The following is a 15,378-nucleotide window of genomic DNA, read 5'->3' as shown; positions in this document are numbered from 1 at the left end:
CATCAGGCTGGAGTGCAGTGGCGCGATCTCGGCTCACTGCAACCTCCACCTCCCGGCTTCAAGTGATTCTCCTGCCTCAGCCTCCTGAGCAGCTGGACTACAGGAACCTGCCACCACGCCCGGCTAATTTTTTGTATTTTTAGTAGAGACGGGGTTTCACCGTGTTGACCAGGATGGTCTCAATCTCCTGACTCCGTGATCCGCCCGCCTCTGCCTCTCAAAGTGCTGGGATTACAGGTGTGAGCCACCTTGCAGGGGCCCTCTGTTTCTTTATGGCAACACAAGAATGACCTAATACAGAAGCCTTCACTGAGAGCTGCTAGTGTGAAGACAGTCACTGGGTGGGGCTCCTCATCATTTGCTTGCTATGTCAAGTTCCCACATGGCTGTCCCAGAGGTCTTACTTGTCCTGATATCTACACTATTCCTAAGTGACCTTGTCTAAGTGCATGGCTTCAAATGCCACTGAAATCAAGTTTACAATCACAGCTGATAATGTCATAATTGTAACTGCAACTGTCAAATACATTTACCAAACTGAAGAAGAAAAGGAAGATGAATTTATTCGTTTTTTCCCTTTCCATTGTGTTTTCTTTAATCTTGGTGTTTTAAACTTTCTTTTTTAATTTATTTTTCTTGGCTAGAGAATTTTCTTTAGCCCCCTTTTAAAAGGTAGACATTCTGGTGACAAATCTTCTTAGTTTTCTTTCATCAAATATCTTTATAGCCCTTCCATTCCTAAACAATAAATTCACCAGTTTCAGTGGCATTTGAAGCCATGGGCTTAGATAAGGTCACTTATCTAAGTTATAGCATGGCACAGGTGCTATAACTCCTTCAACAAACCCAGGTTTGGCACCCACCTCATTATTCTCTAGGCAGCTACTTTGATTCATCAGTTGAAATTTGAAAACAAAATAAAAGAAAAAAACCAACAACACTTAAAAAATCTGGACAGACAGTTTGAGTGCCTATTTTGAATCCACTAATATTTATTCCTGGCTAAATTGTGCACATCAGACTAGTGACCCATCACAAAATTTCATACTGAAATGTATTGGATATAAAAAGAAAATAGAAAGAAAAAGTGAAAACATTAACTGGCAGAAGAGAAATACTACAGTCTTAAAATAAATCAGGACCAGCCTTCAGACTACTTTTCTATTTAAAAGAAAAGTCCTGAGACAATGGGTTTTATCAAGCCAGGATAAAGAAACATAAAATCTGAAAATCTTGAAAACAAGTTTGTCATATGAGTCAGGAATTTATTACATGTTGTACAAAAAATAATAGTAAATTAAAATTTTCTTTCTGAGACAAGCTAATGAGCTAAGAATTCTGTAACCTAATGATTCCAAACATTGATGTATTATTTGTTGAAATGTATTAAAAAGTCAAAAGATGCTCTCAATTTAATTTGGTTAACTGACTAATTTTTCAAGAGGAAGATGAGGTTGATGTCATTAGCCTCAGTAAGTAACATAGTTAGAACTAGAATCCATATCTTCTCCACTCTCAAGTCTACACACAACTCTGAAGTATTCATCATCCCCACCTTACAAATGCAGGGAAACTAAAAGTAAATTTTTGACATGTTTGCTTGTCATTTACACTATTTGCATATACCTGCCTGCAAGTACAAATATATGTAATATCAAAATAATTTTATACAAAATCATACATACTCTTTTGCAAAAATATAATGTAACCATAACAAAACCTTTGCTAACTGTATCTCCCTCTGCCCTCCACCACACACACTGAACCAAACCAGGTGTAGAGGAGTAAGATATTTATCCTGTCTGTAATATGAAGAATAATGGCCTCCCACGCATGCATGCTTCCTAATCCCTGGAACCAGTCACTATGTTAAATTACATGGCAAAGGGGATTATTGTTGCTAGCCAATTAACATTAATATAGAGAGATTATCCTGGATTATCTAGTTGAGGCCAAAGTAATTAAGAGGTCCTTAAATGTGAAAGAGATTAAAGAGTCAGTGCCATGGTGATGTGATGTGGTATGGTGTGATGTGATGTGATGTGAGGCTCCTATAAAAGAAGGGTATAAAACTGGAGCAGAGTACATGAGTCCCTATTCTTGAGTCTGTCCTAGAACAACTCCTGAGAAAAATCAAAGACCAAGAATAAAATTAAATATGAAAATCTTTGGTTTTATCGGGTATTCCAGTCATGGGCTTTTCATGATAAATGGCAGTGACATCTAGAAATAAGAGCATTAGTTTGAAAGATAAAACCTCCAGGGAAATTACTTTCCTGTTAACATTCAAAGAATATTAGTTTTTTTGGTAATTACTACAGTCAGAAACCTGACTTGAGAAACAGTACGATAAGCTCACCCATGGCAAAGCCATGCTATTTTTGCCATGAACTCTCTTAGCCTAGGCCATAGAAAAACTTGCAGACACCACTAGTGTGGATTACAGCTGAAGAAACGATACGCTAACTACCATCACCTGGTAGTGACTAGTAGTGACTACTAGTCAGGGCCAATGCACCATACCAAACAGACACCCCAAGGTACACTCATACAAATAAGTCACTCTCTGTGAAACATACTCCATAAAATTGGAAGAGGCAACTTTTCCAATGGATGCATAGAAATTAAGGTAGAAACCCATTAACCATGAAAAACATATCTTTCATATATGTATATATGTATATATTTGAAACATATATACATATCTTTCAAAAAATGATAATTCTCCAGTAAGAGACTCCAATTATAAGGAAATATATAAAATGCCAGAAAAATATATCAAAATAATAACATTAAGGAAATTCAATGAGATAACAAGAGAGCACAGGTATACATTTCAATGAAATCAGGACAATTCATGATTTGAATAACTAATACAACAAAGAGTTGAGCAAAGAATCAAACAGAAATCCTAAAGCTAAATAATTCAAGAAATAAATAAAAAATATAATTGAGAGCTTCAACAATGGAGTAGACCAAGCAGAAGAAAGAGTTTTTAAACTTGAAGATAGGTATTTTGAAATAAGACATGCAGACAAGAAAAAAAAAGAATAAAGAATGAATAAAGTCTACAGAATTTATGTGATGCCATTAAGTAAACAAACGTTCATATTATGGGCATTCTATAAGGAAAAGAGAAGGGCAAAGGTAAGGAAAATATATTTAATGAAATAATAGTATAAAAATTCCCAAGTCTTGGAAAACAGATGGATATTCAGGTACAGAAAGCTCAAAGAACCCCAAATATATTAAGCCCAAATAGGCCCTTCTGAGCCTTTTAAAAACAGAAAGAAAAAAGTTTCAGGTTACATATAAAGGAATCCCCTTAAGACTAATAACATATTTCTCAGCAGAAATCTTACAGGCCAGAAGAGAATGGGATGATATATTAAAAATATACAGAGAAAGAAACCCTACCATCCAAGCATACTATGCTGAGCAAAACTGTACTTCAGAAATGAAGGAGAAATAAAATCTTACACAGACAAGCAAAAACTATGAAAATAAATCACCAGTAGATAGGCATTACAAAAAAAAAATACTCAAAGCAGTGTTACATGTAAAAGTAAAAAGATGATTAAACCCATAATAAAGACATGCAAAACTGTAAAACTCACTGATAGAATCAATAAAAAGGGAGAAAAAGAAAGAAATAAATATTATATTTACATCAGACAAAATAGACTACAAGTTAACAGCTGCAAAAAGAAGAACCTAAGACAAGCAGACAGAAAAAAGAATAAAGAATAAAAAAAGCCTACAGAAGTATAATAATAAAGAGATCTAGAAAGGGAATATTACAATTGTAAATATACATGCACTGAACACCAGAGCATCCATATATATATAAAGCAAATATTGTTAGATAAAAAAGGAAAGATAGACTCAAATACAACATTCAGGACTTCAACACTTCATTCTCATTATCAGTAACATGATCTAGACAGAAAATCAGGAAATAAATACAGGATTTAAACTGTACATAGACAAAAAGGGCCTCACAGACATTAAAAAAATTTCCAACTTTTAAGTTCAGGGATGTGCAGGTTTGTTACATGGGTAAATGTGTGCCATAGTGGTTTGCTGCACAGATCATCCCATCACCTAGGTATTAAGCCCATCAACCATTAGCTGTTTTCCTGATGCTCTCCCTCCTCTCAGCCCCCACCCTCCAACACGCCGCAGTGTGTGTTGTTCCCTTCCCTGTGTCCATGTGTTCTCATCGTTAAGTTCCCACTTATAAGTGAGAACACGCGGTGTTTGGTTTTCTGTTCCTGCATTAAAGTACTGAGGTTAATGGCTTCCAGCTCCATCCATGTCCCTGCAAAGGACATGATCTCATTCCTTTTCGTGGCTGCATAGTATTTGATGGTGTACATGTACCACATTTTCTTGAACCAGTCTGTCAATGATGGGCATTTAGGTATTCCATGTCTTTCCTATTGTGAATAGTGCTGCGATGAACATATGCGTGCATGTATCTTTATAACAGAATAATTTCCTTTCTTTAGAGCATATACCCAGTAATGAGATTGCTGAGTCAAATGGTATTTCTGTAGATCTTGAGGAATCACCACACTGTCTTCCACAATGTTTGAACTAATTTACACTTCCACCAACAGTGTAAAAGCATTCCTTTTTGTCCACAACCTCGCCAGCATCTTTTATTTTTTTACTTTTTAATAATAGCCGTTCTGACTGCTGTGAGATGGTATCTCATGGTGTTTTTGATTTGCATTTCCCTAATGATCAGTGATGCTGAGCTTTTTTAAATATGTTTGTTGGCTGCATGTATGTCTTCTTTTGAAAAGTGTCTTTTCATGTCCTTTGTCCACATTTTAATGTGTTTTTTTTTTTCCTGCAAATTTTTTTAAGTACCTTATAGATACCAGATGTTAGACCTTTGTCAGATGAGTAGATTCCAAAAATGTTCTCCCATTCTGTAGGTTGTCTGTTCACTCTGATGATAGTTTCTTTTGCTGTGCAGAAGCTGTTTAGTTTAATCAGATCCCATTTGTCAGTTTTTGCTTTTGTTGCAATTGCTTTTGGTGTCTTCATCATGAAATATTTGCTTTTGCCTATGTCCTTAATGGTATTGCCTAGATTTTCTTCTAGGGTTTTTATAGTTTTGGGTTTTATATTTAAGTCTTTAATCCATTTTGAGTTAATTTTTGTACAAGATGTACGGGACGGGTACAGTTTCAATTTTCTGCGTATAGCTAGCCAGTTATCCCAGCACAATTTATTAAACAGGGAATCCTTTCCCCATTTCTTGCTTTTGTCAGGTCTGTCAAAGATCAGATGGTTGCATGTGTGTGGTCTTATTTTTGGGTTCTCAATTCTGTTCTGTTGGTCTATGTTTCTGTTCTTGTACCAGTACCATGCTGTTTCGGTTACTGCAGCCTTGTATAGTTTGAAGTTGAGTAGCATGATGCCTCCAGCTTTGTTCTTTTTGCTTAGGATTGACCTGGCTATTTGGGCTCTTTTTTAGTTCCATATGAACTTTATAATATATATATATTTATATTTACATATATAAATATATATATTAATTCTATGAAGAATGTCAATGTAGTTTAATGGGAATAGCATTGTATCTATAAATTGCTTTTGGCATGGCCATTTTCACAATATTGATTCTTCTTATACATGAGCATGGAATGTCTTTCTATTTGTTTTTGTTGACTCTGGTTTCTTTGAGTGGTGGTTTGTAGTTCTTCTTGAAGAGGTCCTTTGCTTCCCTTGTTAGCTGTATTCCAAGGTATTTTATTATTTTTTGGCAATTGTGAATGGGAGTTCATTTATGATTTGGCTCTCTGTTTGCCTATTGCTGGTATATAGGAACGTTAGCAATTTTTGCATATTGATTTTGTGTCCTGAGACTCTGCTGAAGTTGCTTATCCACTTATGAAGCTTTTGGGCTGCGACGATGGGGTTTTCTAAATATAGGATCATATCATCTGTAAAGATAGTTTGACTTCCTCTTTTGCTATTTGAATACGCTTTGTTTCTTTCTCTCGCCTGACTGCCTGGCCAGAGCTTCCAATGCTATGTTGAATAGGAGTGGTGACAGAGGGCATCCTTTTTTGTGCTGGTTTTCAAGGAGGAATGTTCCAGCTTTTACCCATTCAGTATGATATTCGCTGTGAGTTTGTCATATACGGCTCTTATTATTTGACCTCATAAACTTTACAGAACATCTCACCCAACTGCTGCAGAATACAGGTGCTTTTCATGAGCACATGAAACATTCTATAGGACTGACAATATGTTAGGACACAAAAAGAGTCTCAAATGATAAATTTAAAAAAATTTAGATTGAAATCATGTCAACTATCTTATCTGACCATAATGGAATAAAAGTAAAATCAATAACAGAAGGAAACTTGGAACTATATAAACACATGGAATTTGAACTGTATGCTCTGGAATTACCAGTGGGTCATAAATAAATTTAAAAGGAATTTTTTTTAAGTCATAAAACAAATGACAATGGAAATAATATATCAAAACCTATGCAATATGGCAGAAATAATATGAAGAGGAAAGTTTATAGCAAGAAGCACTTCCATTAAAAGAGTAGAAAAACTCCAAATAGGCAACTTGATGATGCATCTTAAAGAACTAGAAAAGTAACAGCAAACCACACTCAAAGTTAATAGAAGATAAATATCAGAGCATAAATAAATAAAATTGAAATTAAAAAATACAAAAGATGAATGAAACAACAAGTTGACTTTTTGAAAAGTTAAACCAAATTAGCAAACTCCTGGAAAGACTAATTAGGAAAGCAAGAGAAAAGACTCAAATAAATAAAATCATAAATAAAAAAGGAAACTAATATTACAACCAGTACCGCAGAAATACAAAGAATTGTTAGACACTTCTATGAGCAACTATATGCTAATATATTGGAAAACCTAGAGAAAATGGATAGATTCCTGGACAAATAAAACTTGCCAAGATTGAACTATATAGAAATCCAAAACCTGAATAGACCAGTAACAAGTAAAGAAATCAAAGCCATAATAAAAAATATTTCAGTAAGAAAAGCCCAGAACCTGATGGCTTCACTGCTGAATTTAACCAAACATTTAAAGAAGAACTGATACTCAAAATATTTTAAAAAATGGAGGAGTACAGAATGCTTCAAAATTCATTCTGGCTATAAGGCCAGTATTACCGTGGTACCAAAACTACAAAGACACATAAAAAAAAAGAGGCCAATATTCCTGATGAAGATTGAAGTAAAAATTCTCAACAAAAAGCATGCCTTAATGCAAAATCCTCAACAACATATTGAATACAATTCAATATGTCATTGAATTCCATTTGTTGAACTCAGCCAATAGAATTCAACAACATGTTAAAAAAAAAAAAAAAACCTTCATCATTACCAAGTGGGATGATCCCAGAGATGCAAGGTTTGTATAGCATATGCAAATTAATCAATGTATATATTACATCACCAGAATGAAGGTCATAAACCATATGATCATTTCAATTGATGTTGAAAAAGCATTTGATAAACTCAACATCCCTTCATGATAAAAGCCATAAAAAAACTGGAGATAGAAGAAACATACTTCAAAACAATAAAAGTTATATATGACAGACACACAGCTAGCATTATAATGAATAGGGAAAAACTGAAAGCCTTTCTTCGAAGATCTAGAATATGAGGAAGATGCCCACTTTCACCACTATTATTCAACATAATACTGGAAGTCCTAGCTAGAACATTCAGACTAGAGAAAGAAATGAAGGGAATCCAAATTGGAAAGGAAAATATCAAATTGTCTTTGTTTACAGATGATATGATCTTACATTTGAAAAAATATAAAGCCTCCCTGAAAAAGCTATTAAAACTGATATTAAAAAGTCAGTAAATTTGAAGGATATAAAATCGACATGCAAAAATCAGTAGCATTTCTATATGAAAACAACAACAAACATTCTGCAAGAAACATCAAGAAAGGAATCCCATTCACGAAAGCTACAAATAAAATAAGATGCCTAGAAATAAGCTCGACCAAAGAAGTGAAATATTTTTATAATGAAAACTATAAAATAATAATGCAAGAAATTGAAAGGACACACAAAAAAATGGAAAGATATGCCACATTCATGGATTGAGAGAATCAATATCACTAAAATACCCATACTACCAAAAGCAATCTATAGTTTCAATGTAATTCCAATTAAAATACCAATAACATTCTTCACAGAAATGGAAAAAAATCCTAACGTTCATATAGAACCACAAAAGACACAGAATAGCCAAAATAATCCTAAGCAAAGAGAACAAAACAGGAGGAATCACATTACCTGATTTCAAAGTATGCTACACAGCTATCGTAACCAAAACAGCATGGTACTGGCATAAAAACAGACATGTAGACCAATGGAACAGAATGAAGAACCGAGAAACAAACCCACACACCTACAGTGAACTCATTTTCAACAAAGATACCAAGGACATACATTGGAGAAAGGACAGTTTCTTCAATAAATGGTGCTGGGAAAACTAGATATCTGTATGAAGAAGAATGAAACTAGACCTCCATCTATTACCATAACATAAATCAAAATGGATTAAATACTTAAATCTAAGACCTCAAACTATGAAACTACCACAAGAAAACATTGGGGAAACTCTCCAGGACACTGGACTGGGCAAAGATTTCTTTTGTCATACTTCACAAGCACAGGCAAACAATGCAAAAAATGGACAAATGGGATCACATTAAGTTAAATTCTTCTGCACAGCAAAGTGAAAACTTGACAAAGTGAAGAGACAACCAGCAGAATGGGAGAAAATATTCGCAAACTACCCATCTGAAAAAAGATTAATAACTGGAATATATAAGGAACTCAAATAAATCAGTAGGAAAATATCTAACAATTCAATTAAAAATAGGCAAAATATTTGAATGGACATTTCTCAAAAGAAGACGTACAAATGGCAAACAGGCATGTGAAAATGTGCTCAACCTTTTTGATCATCAGATAAATGTAAATCAAAACTACAATAAGGTATCATCTCATATCAGTTAAAATGGCCTATATCTAAGAGATAGGCAATAATGAAATTTGGCAAGAATGTGGAGAAAAGGGAACACTTGTACTCTGTTGGTAGAAATGTAAACCAGTGCAGCTACTACAGAGAACACTTTGGAGGTTCCTCAAAAAGCTAAGAATAGAACTATTATATGATCCAGCAATCCCACTCCTAGGTATATACCCAAAAGAAAGGAAATCAGTGTTCCAGAGATATCTGCACTACCATATTTGTCACAGCACTGTTCACAATAGCCAAGATTTGGAAGCAATGTAAGTGTTCCTCAACAGATGAATGGATAAAGAAAATGTGGTACATATACACAATAGAGTACAATTTGGCCATAAAAAAGAATCAGATCCTGTCATTTGCAACAATATGAATGGAACTGGAGGTCATTAGGTTAAGTAAAATAAGACAGACACAGAAAGACAAACATAGCATGTTCTCATTTATTTGTGGTATCTAAAAATTAAATTAATTAAAACAATTCGACTCATGGACTCATAGAGATAGAGAGTAGAAGGATAGTTACCAGAGGCTGGGAAACATAGTGGGGTGTTGGGGAAAGGTATAAATGGTTAATGAATATAAAAAATTAGTTAGAATGAATAAGACCTAATAATTTATAACACAACAGGGTGAATATAGTCAATAATTTAATTGTACATTTTAAAATAACTAAAAGTGTATAATTGGATTGTGTGTAACACAAAGGATAAATGCTTGAGGGGATGGATACTCCATATTCCATGATGTGATTATTACTTATTGTATGCCTATGTCAAAACATTTCATGGACCCCATAAATATATACACCACTATATACCCACACAAATTAAAAATGAAACTTTTTTTAAAAGAAATAAAAGGCATCCAAATAGGAAAAGAGGAAGTTGAATTATCTCTCTTCACTGACAATATAATTCTATACCTAGAAGACCCAAAGAGTCCACCAAAAGACTCATAGATCTAACAACTGCAGGGAAGTCTCAGGATACAAAACCATACAAAATTCAGTAGAATTTCTAGATACCAATAATATTCAAGCTGAGAACCAAATCAAGAATGTAATTCCATTTTCAATAGCTACACACAAAAGAAATATCTAGAAACATGTCTATCCAAAGAGGTAGAAGACCTCCTCAAAAAAAAATCTACAAAACACTGCTGAAAGAAATCACAGACAAAAAAACAAACGGAAAAGCATTTCATGCTCATGGATGGAAAGAATCAATATCATTAAGTGTTCGTACTTCTCAAAGCAATCTACAGATTCAATGTTATTCCTGTTAAATTACCTATGTCATTTTTCACAGGATTTGAATAAGCTATTTTAAAATGTATAGGAAATAAAATGTAGCACATAGCTACAACAATCCCAAGCGAAAAAGACTTAATTTAAAATCTAATTTTGAGAAAGTTGTCAAAAATGTAGAAAGGTTAAGAACACTTGAATAAATAGCATCAGAGTTCACTGCTAACAATACTAATGTGAAAAAAGATTTTTAACAGCAAATAGAGAAATTTAAAGGTTGAGAAAAAACGTATCTCTTTAAATATTAAGAAGACTTGCTTTTCTTAAGTAATCAAAAACCTGATAAAAAAACAACATGAAGCACAACAGATATAACCCAATCTGAACAACAGAGAAAACATAGGAAAAAAATTAACAGAGCCTCAGGACTTGTAGAATTACAGCAAAAGACCTAATACATCATTTGAGTCCCAGAAGAAAAGGAGAAATAGAGCAGGCCTGGAAAAGAACTCAAGGAGGTAAGGGTAATACTTTCCAAATTAGGCAAAAGACATAAACCTACAGATTTCAAAAATCATGCAAACCCCCACTGCCTTGGTCACTTTGGGCTGCCTTAACATAAACTGGGTAGCTTACAAACAACACAAATTTAATTCTCTCAGGTCTGGAAGCAGGAAGTCCCAGTCATGATGTCAACATGGTTGGGTTCTGATGAGGGCCATCTTCTGGATTACAGAAGGACGTCTTCTCCTTGTATCCTCACATGACAAAAACAGAATCACTTGTCTTCACCTCTTTTTATAAGGGTACTAACTCCAACATGAGGGCTCCATCCTTGTGATCTAATTTAAACCTAATTACCTCCAAATACCGTCACACTAAGGACTTTTTTTTTTTTTACACTGGGGATTGAGATTTAAATGTATGCATTTGTGGCACACAAAAGTTTAAACCTTAATGCCAACCAAGGTAAACACAATGAAATCCACACCAATATATATCATAGTCAAACATCTGACAAGTAAAAAAAGTAGATAGAGGAATTAGCTTATATATAAGGGCAGGTGAATAATACAAATGAAAGAAGAAAATATCATCAGAAGCACATGAAAGCCATAAGGAAGTGCCACATTTTTAAAGTGCTGAAATAAAAGAACTATAAATCCTCATTTTTAAAAAGGGACCATTTGTCTTTTAGGAATGAAATGGAAATAAAGAATTCGATAAGTAAAAACTTATATATATATATCATCAGCAGCTCTACCTTAAAACATGGCTAAAGGAAGTTCTTTAAACAGAAAGGACATGGCCAGAAAAGGAACTTGAAACTTAAGAAGAAAGAAAGAACAATGCAAAAAGGAAAATATGGGTAAATTAAATGCATCTTTTTATTCTCTTCAGTTTTCTGAATATGTTTGACAGTTGAAGTAAAAATTACATAACATTATCTTATATGGTTCTATGTGCATACAGATAAATAAGGCAATCATATTATAGAGGAGGGTAAAGGGAGACACAGGGGATAAGATTTCTGTACTTCACTCAAAAGTGGTAAAATGTTGAACCTATTAGGCTGTGACAAATTGTATAGGTGGGATATAAAATAACAGCATGCACTAAAAATATCTGTACAAAGAGATACACTCAAAAATACTATAGATAAACCAAAATGGAATTCTTTTTTTATTTTTGAGACGGAGTCTCGCTCTTTTGCCCAGGGCGGAGTGCAGTGGCGCTATCTCGGCTCACTGCAAGCTCTGCCTCCCAGGTTCACGCCATTCTCCTGCCTCAGCCTCCTGAGTAGCTGGGACTACAGGCGCCCACCACCATGCCCGGCTAAATTTTTTTTTGGATTTTTAGTAGAGACGGGGTTTCACCGCCTTGGAACTACTTTCTATTTAGAAGAAAAGCCTTAAAAAAAGAGGCTAGATGCAGCCAGAGAAAAAATAATAATAATAACATTTGATGTGCTCTGGTATAAAACTCATTATAATCATAATCAGAATATTTCTCCCTGAGACAAACTAATGGGTTAATAATTTTAGAAGTTTATGACTCCAAACATTGGTATATTGTTTGTTGAAATATGTTAAAAATCAAAAAAGAACTTTCAAATTGATTTGGTATAACTGACTCATTTTCCAAGGGGAAGCTGGGGCTTAGAATGATTAACCAAAGTAAATGGCATAAGTACAACTAGAATTCATACCTCCCTACTCCAAGTCCTCACACCACTTTGAAATATTCATTGCCCCCAACTTACAAAATCAGGGAGCCTCAGAGTAATTTCTGCCATTTCAGTTGTTATTTATATTATTGCATACACATACTACAAAATATGAATACTTCCACTACTAACTAATTTTACACAAACTCATATATACCTATTTGAAAATACCTAGTGTAAACCTAAAAAATGCCAGGTAACTTTCTGCTACTCCCCACTGAACCAAACCAGGTTGAGAGGAGTAAAATGTCCATCCTGGGTGTGCTATGAAGAATAATGGCCTCCCAAAGATACATACTTCCTAGTTCCTAGAAGGTGAATATGTTAACTTACATGGCAAAGGAGAATTAAGTTTGCTAATCAATTGACCTGAATATGGAGAAATTATCCTGGATTATCCAAGGACTCAATGTAAATCAAAGGTCCTTAAATGTGGAAGAGGGAGGCAGGAGAGTTAGTGCCAGGGTGATGTGATGCGATACAATGTGATCTGAGGCTCAACTGGCCATTGCTGGCTTTGAAAGTGGAAGAGCACCAAGAAACGTGGGCAAGAACATGAGATTCTTCTCTCGAGTCCCCAGAAAGGGACTCAGCCTTGACACGTGGATTTAACCCAATGAGACTCATTTCGGACATCTGAGCTACAAAACTCTAAGGTAATATTTATGTCTATTTAAGCCACTAAGTTTATGGTAATGTGTTATTGCAGCAACAGGAAAACTGACGTACTTTCCAAGATTCATTTCATGCTTTCCTGTGGCCCCTCTAAAGTGTTGGTGTCTGTTTGTAAAGTATTAGAGAGAAATAAAATTACTATGGGTATTAACACAAAGCAACTAAGCAACTCTTCCCTCATAAAATAAAAACCACTCTCAAAATTCAACTCAAACGAATATTTATTGAGCCTATATGAAATGGGGTACAGCTAAGAAATGCCCCTCTCCCTTCCTTATACAATTCCTTCCACTCAGCCAGGATCAATGCCTTGCTTTTTCCCCTTATCTGGGCACACATCCTACGTATCTCTAGTTTTCTACAATTATGCAATCTCCTATTTTGTAGTAGTAGGTGTTCAAAAGCTCAGAATAATCTTAGAAAGTGGTGGATAGCACTGTGATAGTCACAGCTAATGAGGAATTTGCTTCATTTTCTAAATTAAAGAAAAACAACAACAGGAGTTACTAGGAGAAACAAGAGAATTAGTACTCAAAAAATCAGCCCCATCCTTTCTCACTTATCACTGTGACCTTGAGGGTGTGATCCAATTTCTTTGGGATGTAATTCCCTAACTTCTCTGTCCTTGTGCTTTAAATGAGATGATACACAGTGTCCAGCTACCCATTTTACTGCGTGTTCCTCATAAGGGGCCTCCGAAAATGCCAAGGGTGAGGTGAAGTATTAAGGCTGGGACTTCCTGATTCAGCTTCCCTAAGCTTTGGAGTCTTAAAATGAATTGTATATTCTATGCAACAAAAATCTGATAGCTTTTCTTCCAGCTCTCCCTTAGATAATATTCCTTGGATTGGAGTGGAATCCGCATCCTAGAGAGACAGGAAGGAAGAAATTTGAAAACTCAAGGGAAATGCCTTATTTATCTATGTCTACTAGGTTATTAAAAATCCAGGCAATTGAGCTTGGAAGGTGATATGGTGTGTCTGTGTCCCCCACCCAAATGTCAACTTGAATTGTATCTCTTAGAATTCCCACGTGTTGTGGGAGGGACCCAGGGGGAGGTAATTGAATCATGGGGCCGGTCTTTCCCATTCTATTCTCATGATAGTGAATAAGTCTCATGAGATCTGATGGGTTTATCAGGGGCTTCTGCTTTTGCTTCCTCCTCATTTTCTCTTGCCACTGCCAAGTAAGAAGTGCCTTTTGCCTCCTGTCATGATTCTGAGGCCTCCCAGCCACGTGGAATTGTAAGTGCAATTAAATCTCTTTTTCTTCTTAGTCTCAGGTATGTGTTTTTCAGGTATGCGAAAACGGACTAATACAGAAGATAAACCTCAGAAGGAAATGCGGTTGTTTTAATTTCCATATTAGACTACATAGGCTAATCTCAACATCTGGAATGCGTTCAGTTTGGAATCCTTTTTCAGTGGATTAAAATGATCTCTGAAGATAGCATCAAATCTCTAATATCAGGGAAAGAAGATAAAAAATACAAACATGAACTGAGGAGAACTCATTGCTTCTTGTGGAGGTGCTGAGTTGATCTGTAATTAAGAAATGATTTGATTCACTTTCATCAGCCTCCAGTAGTGTTAGTAACTGTAAAATTCCATTGAGACTGTGGCACAACGGTCCCTCTCCTACCTGCAAGGCACTCTTCCAGGGCTGATATCCTAACAATGGAAATGGGGTGTAAATGCACTCTGTGAGAAGGATTTGGTTAAAGGCTTGGTTCACTCACATGCAGAAGTTTCTAAGAGAAACTTAGACACCTCCTCATCAACAAGTACCACATTCTGTCTTCTTTCTGAGTGTATAAGCATGGCACCCATTTGAGAAGGGCATGAAATGAGGCAGAGTTTCAGAATCCCACTTCTTGATGGTGCCTCTCTCAAGCCTCCATTTGTCTTTCATTTTTCTATTTGTGACTTAGTCAAAGAGTCCTAAGATTTCAATGTCTTTTGCCTCTGCAAACTGTAATAGTTTGAGGAATACTTGAGATTTCTTTTCCCTAAAAAAGAGCATTGGGCTTTAGTAGAGACGGGGTTTCACCGTGTTAGCCAGGATGGTCTTGATCTCCTGACCTCGTGATCCACCCGCCTTGGCCTCTCAAAGGGCTGGAATTACAGACGCGAGCCACCGGGCCCAGCGAAAGTAACG

The sequence above is a fragment of the Pongo pygmaeus genome, chromosome 10 (assembly GCF_028885625.2).
Source record: "Pongo pygmaeus isolate AG05252 chromosome 10, NHGRI_mPonPyg2-v2.0_pri, whole genome shotgun sequence".
Taxonomy (NCBI): domain Eukaryota; kingdom Metazoa; phylum Chordata; class Mammalia; order Primates; family Hominidae; genus Pongo; species Pongo pygmaeus.
This window is presented reverse-complemented; position numbering follows the sequence as displayed.